Source organism: Contarinia nasturtii, unplaced genomic scaffold (genome assembly GCF_009176525.2).
Source record: "Contarinia nasturtii isolate CC-2019 unplaced genomic scaffold, AAFC_CNas_1.1 Cnas_scaffold_187, whole genome shotgun sequence".
In the NCBI taxonomy this organism is placed as follows: domain Eukaryota; kingdom Metazoa; phylum Arthropoda; class Insecta; order Diptera; family Cecidomyiidae; genus Contarinia; species Contarinia nasturtii.
In genome coordinates, this window is record NW_022197544.1 from 9,983,790 (window position 1) to 9,991,880 (window position 8,091).

The following is an 8,091-nucleotide window of genomic DNA, read 5'->3' on the forward strand; positions in this document are numbered from 1 at the left end:
GCATAGAAAGGCATCTCAACGTCCAAATTGATATTTAAATTTTTTTGGATTGTACAAAATCAGATTTGAATTGTACATTATAAATTCAGTTTAATTGGAAAACTGCTATAAAAATTAGGATGGGTGAATTTCTTCCTACCCGACTGAAATTTGTGAAATCTAATTAGAGTTTTGAATTGTACATATTTTGTACATTTTTCTACAATATACTTTGTTATAATAATATGAATAATTAAAAAGTTGGCCATTCGCGGCCAATTCGAAAACTGCTATAAAAATTTGGATGGGTGAATTTTTTCTTACCCGATTGAAATTTGTCAAATATAATTACAAATTTGGATTGTATTGTACATATTTTGTACATTTTAACGACGTATACTTTGGAGGTGTACGAAATTTGAAAAAATAAATCCGTAAATTGACCTTTTTCGTTTTTGGAACTTTTTGCCGCAGAGAGTGACCCGATTGAAATTTTTCAAATCTAATTACAGATTTGAATTGTACATATTTTGTACATTTTCTACAATATACTTTGTTATAATAATATGAATAATTAAAAAGTTGGCAATTCGCGGCGAATTCGAAAACTGCTATAAAAATTGGGATGGGTGAAATTTGAGTAGAACTTTTTTGATTTTTGAACTTTTGGCTCCAGATAGTGACTCGATAAAAATTTCTCAAATCTGATGGTTGATTTGAATAGAACATATTTTGTACATTTTAACGACGTATACTTTGGTGGTGTACGAATTTCGGGTAAACATTTTCCGGGTTTTGATGTTTTCAATTTTTAAAAAGCCAAATTCTGAATTTTTTTTGTTGGTACATAATCATAATAATTGTTGTACATAATTGCACATAATTTGTACATTTTAGTAGTATATACGATTTTTCGAAAGTTGACATCGACCGGAAATTGACTACCTATCCAAATTTTTCATTATCATCTAAATCGAGATTTTCCGCATTAGATTATTGCATCCTGTCGAATGTTACATAGCATCATCGAATAAGATGTAAAATAATCGATGTATACATCTCTGCCGGCAAATATTTGTTCAACGCAAAAGGAAACAACCCAATTTTTTACATCGTACATATCGAAGTCAACGAACATAGCGCGTTTGATTTTTCCAAACCATTGACTTACCGTGCGTTATACTTCAACATAAATAACAGTAAAGAAAACGAGTATCCAAATTATTATTTGGTATTATTTTGTCACCATAAAACTATCCACAATACATTACACTACGTGTGTGAGACAAAAACCACTGTGTCTGTATAATAATCAGAGTTTGTCTACATTTTCCATTTTCTTTCTCTCCATACACAAAAAGAAACGAAAGAAATGAAAAAATAGTTCTTTTTAGATGGTGAGCTTTCATTTTGATCCGCGCTATAGTTCAAAATGTTTCAAAAATTCGCTCATGATAGCGAATCCAAACAACTTAAGCAACACTCATTGCATACCATTTAGATTATGATATATTCTCTTTATACTACTTTTGTTTCATATGTAGAAACAATGGTGTTTGTCACGTCGTTGATGAAAGAGTTCGCGCCTTGTATACATGTCATATACCCACTCTGAATATGTAATCAAATTCAGTAAAACGCATCATTACTATGCGCACCATAACGGATTGATTTTTATGGCATTTTAACTCTTTTCGTTTCTTTTTTTAGATTCTAGTTTATTGCTTCAAATAAACATTCCCAAAGAATATAAACAAACTATCACACAATGACAATACATTATTTTGGCATCATTTTGGATATAGAAACTCCGAAAACCTTCATATGTATAATATTTGTTCGTTGTGGCGTATGTCGTTGCATGTTATTTCGGTAGAGAGTTTACAGTGTTTATTCGGTAAAAAAGATTCAATATTGAACGAAAAACACTTCACAAAATCATGAATAAATTGTATATTTATTTAAGGAAAGATCTTTATGTGAGTAAACTTTAGTTGTTGATCTCTAAGCGTGAGCATTACTTTAACTTTAGCGAACAATTTTCGCTAAATTCGAATCGTCAATTGATTGCGAAGAATTATCTATTGGTTCAGATTCTGAACTTCAGAACATCAGTGTCAATTAACGTTTTAGTTTCAGTCAGTGTTTTTTTTACTGAATTGAATATAATATAAGGAGATTTTAAACATCAATTTTAAATTTAAAAGAATATAAAAAGTGTTGAAAGTTCTATTTCTTGATTTCAAACTAAGGTTTGGTTCTTGTTCCAAACTTTCGGGTAGTTTAAGTGTTTTCAAGTACTTTTTTATGCATTCTCTGTAATTTCATCTTTTCTTCTTTCAATGTATCTATACAAGTAGTTGTCAGTTGCTGATATAGTTATTATCTCTGAATGAAATCTGCGATTAATTATAAGTTCTTTTTTTTGTATTAACATTTAATTTTTCTATTTCATAATAATAAGATTTCTTATGTTTTATTTCAATTGTTTGAATTTTTCCTTTCATTCGGATTATTTTTTCAATCATTTTTTTAATATTGGTTTGATTATACACTGATAAAATGGCATTTCCACTTCGATTGATTTGCATTGGGAATAATTTATGCAGCTCTCAATTGCAAGTCCATGGAAAAATTGTAACACTCCCAGATGAAGAAGAACTTGACAAAACGTCTAAAATCCATGTTATTGTTGAGTTAAAATAACGGCTCTTACAAAAATTCTGCAATCAATAAACTAAACGTCGCGCGTGCTTTTCATTGTTGAAATAAATGCGACTCCAGTTAAAACGATAGAACATTGAATTTTGTTTTGGGCAACAGCCAATGCAAGAACAACAAATCATAAATTATTTTTGTTGTAAGAACAAAGTGAAGAAACGGTTAGTGCGTGTTTAGTCAAGCATAAAAACGTTGCTTTTAAAGAATGCATAAACAAAAAGAAAATAAAGTAATAAATAAATGAAGTTTGACCCCATTCGATGCAACGTATGTTTTACTTGAAAATAAAAGAAAAATGGATCATGACCGCTGGCTCATTTCTTCCTCTTTTTAAATAAAGCAGAGCACAAAAACGCGAGTTTGCCCATTTATATAAATGTCAATAGATTGTGCTGCAATTCTGTTCTTCCGTGCTGTGATTACGCGTTTATGAAAATTCGTCCTGTGTGCATAAAGGGATAAATGTGTTCACATGGAAAATATGTATGCGGGAGAGGCCAATCGATGTCGAGGTCTTTTTCACCACAACAAAAAACCACACACAACATTCGAATTGTTTCAGCTTTTGATTTATATTGTATGATTATTGTTGAAATAGCAAACCGATAATGTAACAGAAACTGTTTTAAATTTCCCTTTTTTTCACATTCCAAAGACATAAAATATTCAATACTAACTAAAATGAAAAAAAAATCTCTATCTCAGCGTTATTTATTGATACGTCGTGTTTGCATTCACATTACGTCGACACTCTTGAATAACGATTTCAACACATATCTAAATATTGATTGTTGATAACTTGAAGGGCTAAATCAATGCCCAAATATTGTTTAGACAAATACAGCATATATAATTTTGCTGGTGCATATTATTGGACACCGATGATGTTCAAAGAAATCGTTTAATCAGGTACAAAAACTATAACTGTTTTTGATTTGATTGCGTTTTAAATCATTCAAGGAGTTAGCCAACTAAATCAACATAACTAATGTTCAAAAATATAAACCGTCTGAAAATTGATAATCAGTTTGCGTAAAATTTTAAATGCAACGCTTGAAAATCTGTATATATATAGCGCATGCACGCAATAGCATATTTTAACGCAATCCATTAAATATTAACCGCAATTGTTTTTTAGGTATTTTTGTACTTATTTTCTCCTTTTTTTGTCAAAAATGCATATGCTCTACTCTACGCATACATCGATCATTGTATTTCAGGACATTTTGGTACACAGCACAGTTTGCTTCGTTTTTAAACCCGATTTACGAACATCATACTCACAAAACTGCCGACATTAGCAACTTCAGAGTTATGCATCACAAATTTCATGATTTTTATACTTTTACGTTATAATGTTGATAAAATAAAATGTGTGTGTATGTAACTAAATGTGCACACCGACTATCTGTACAAATGAAATATATAAATCAAAGGATTAATGGATGGATGAAAGCATTCAGCATCTGGAATTCTTGCAAAAATTCTCTTTGAAATACTTGGCCATTTGTTTAGCTGGCACCGTGCACGCATGAACACAACGAAGAGAAATGCGGAGACACAAAAGAACCTGAACAAAAATAGTTTATATTTTAAATTTAGTTCACTATATCACATTTCATTAAGGATTAACTTTCTTGTTGTTTCTCACATATCGTTTGACACTGTTTATGAAGGAATGGCGTCATTTCTTATAACAAAGATTTGTGGAAGCAATCAACGATTTGTACTATCATTTGATGGAACAACTCTATCCTAAACAAAAAGCAGGAAAACTATTTCTAAAAGACAAAGAAAGAAGAAGAAAAAGAAATCTGCCATTACATGGGAATTTTGTTTGAAGTTCCATTACTATTTTACTATACCCAACGGTTAAATGTGTGGTTGGATTTCAACCAAAGCAATATACCTATTCATTCTTTTATTGTGGAAATTTATATTCTTTACGCTTATTAAAAACTACGTAGAAGAGAACTATTGGAACAAGTGGTATTCAAACATGTTTTTTTGTTTGTTTTTGAAACACAATCGCAACTTTTTTTCAATCAATTTTCGGTAATCATATATCTTCTGGTATGGACAAATTCAAAGGACTATTTAAAGTGGCATTTAAAAGATATTCAAGCGGAACGAGTTGTATTCAGGTTTGCTATAACTTAACGCCGCATACTAGTGAAATTACATCAAGTGATTAAAACAAAAAATGTACCTGTTAGAAATCCTTTTAAATTGTCTATAAAATACGAGAACCATTTCTCACAGTATTTAACTTTATTGACACTGCCAATTTGGCATGTACGCTATATCGTATTTTATTCTTCTTATATAAAATTTATTATTATAAATAAATTTGTAAAATCGATAAACAATCGAATGTTAAGCGATGTTAAGATAGTTTTATTCAAAAAAAAATCTGCAAAAGTAGTCTTTGTAAATGTCAAAACTAACAACGTGTTGTGTCTTTTATCTTCGATTTTTATCTGTAGATCGACAAAAGTGCCATTATTTCTGTGATATCATGTTGGATATTTATCATCCATAATAATCTGCACAGCATAGCACACTCATACACATTAGACTACACTTATTGCTCATAATAACTCAATTTATGACTATTCCCTTTAATGTTGTAATAGAGATATATGCATGGATATAAATATATATGTTTATCATAGATCACATTTAATGAATTAATAAAACTAAATGGTTTACTATATGTTTAAATTTATCGATAAATCCAAACCCAACAAAAAAATGTTCATATTATTTGTACTAGCTGTAGAACTTAAGCCTGTCTTTGCATTTCTGGATAATTTCAAGATACTTGAGCAATCGTTTGTTTTGTTTTCTTGATTTTTTTTTATTACAACCATTTGTCGTAAACGATGAATTTTGGTATAGAATTCTAATTGTGAAGTTGATTATACCAAACAGCCGCTATTTACCAGTTTCATTGTATGCTTTCGAATAATAATTGTCATTTTCACAGTTTCCAAACCTCTATAAATTGATGAGAAGACTTGAAAGCAAACGGATTGACATATCACTGGTGCTGTACATAAAATGTGACAAAGCTAATTTGATATTTATATGCTCTGAACTTGTGCTGCACATGTTAAACTTCAGTAAGCTGATGCTTAATTTAACACTTGAATTGGTCTCAAAAGCATGTTATGGAGTCAGAACCAAAACGATTTATATTCAAAAGTTTACATAAGATGCAGAGGTTTGTACGTATCTGGATAAAAGGGGATTTTCGCTGAAAAAAGCTGTTTTATTAGCACCGGCGGCCGATGGCACATTCGGATTTCAAAAAAGGATAAAATGAAACATTTGTGTCATTTGATTATATATTCTTTAAAACCACGTGGTCAATAATAAAAACAAACAGTCAATATAGGTAAATGAACGCAACATACCAAACTTTTAAAATCCATTTAATGTGTAACAACATTCAAACAAAAGATGTTGAGATACAGTATCAATTTTATTAATATGCACTATTTATTGAAACGAAATTTTTACCACTTCACAGAACATGAAACAACATCATTAAATATTATAATATTAATAAAATGTAATTAACTGCGTGATTGCAGCAAATTTTCATTAAAATAACATCAATCGAATTTCAATTGATTAATACTTTAATTTTTAAACATTTTATAATCCAGCACGTCTTCCAGTTTCAACTTCAAGTTAATTTAAATATTCACAAACACGCGAATGTTTCTAATCGAATGGTATTACATTTTATCATTTTGAATTTATGAACTTATTGTCCACCAATATTTGACTATATAATAAATTCCACTTGGTTAACACTGGCAAAAAAAGTATAATATTTATAAGATTTTGTTTTTTTTTTTCGATTTTGACAATCAATTTGTAGATTCAAACATAATAAACATTGTGTCGTTGACAGTTATTTTTTTTTTTCCAAATTAATAGTTTAACTGAAATCAGCACCGTTTAAAATCAAGTAATATTAAATCCATTGAGAATCTCTTTTTCTGGCAGCGATTTAAGTCAAAAGAATCGTGAAAAAAACACACACACACACACAAGATTTGTTGATACTCAAGCCATAATAGTCGAACGACCGTTACTAAACTCAATGTATTTCACGCGACCGTATTGAAATGTGAATTTGAAAACAACGACCAGAGAAAAATTGTGAATTGTACGCCTTACTGAATCGTACTGAATCGCTTTACTCTCTCACCGAAATCATTTATCTATGAGAAGTCTTTCTTGGTGGAGCATTTTTTTTACTTGTCATGTTACATGGCACATGGATGTAATATCATCTATACGCGATATGATGCAAAATAGACATAAGGCTAACTTGTATTTAGTACAATAAAGGCGACAAATGGAAAACATTGAATATTATTTCATCACACAATTTGTGACCACATCGTTTACTTTCTCAATTCTCCAAGTTCAGTATCAAAATATTTGCGCATGACCAAATAGTTTCTTATAACGACTGGACCAAAACTTGTTTCCTTCTTCAAATTTACTTCATCCATATATGACATTCCATTCTATACAGGTCGGTTGTTGATACAAAATATACCCCTTGCTATACTTCCCCAAATCTCTCCTGTTTTAAATAATGGAAACTTTTGGTACGAAGCTATTGTGCTAATTCTGAAAGCTTCTTAAATACAACACACTCTATGTTGTAATTTATGGTTGATCTTGAGTTAAGTCAGACTTAATTCACTGATAAGCAAAACTACACCTGAATAATAATTCATTTTCACAGCTTCTGATTATCGAGGCTCGATGTTGAGCATCTGTTGTAAAACATTGAAATATTTATACATTTCAAATTACGATGCAAATACAATTAGATGGCAGCACTTGTGAAATTTTTTATTTTATTTACATTTATAAAAGAAATAAATGTGACACAGTGACGCCACTCTCTAATTCGAGACATTTATATTTTGAAAAGCAGACAAATAATTAATATTTTTGATGCCTCTTTAGGGTGATAGTTTCAATTGAGTGAGTTTTAATCAATATAATAGATAAAAAAATAAAATTTAACATTTAACAACTATTGAATGTGCTGCTTTTTTTATTGGTTTAATATAGAGGTAATAAATTAGTTTTTTAAATACGTTTTTCAGAAGTGAAGCAACGATTTGACAACCGATAATCAACCATGGATATTCCACCACCACAGGACTCAACAAAACATATTTTAAACGTTTTAAATAACGATTGTATAGTGGAAATTTTTCGTCGCATACAGAATATCGAAGATTTTCTAAATGCAGCTGAAGTATGCAAAAGATTCCAAGAAAGTGCGAAAGAATGTTTTCGTTCTAAATATTCTTCATTGGACATCAATATCGGCTTTAAAAAAGTGAGGAT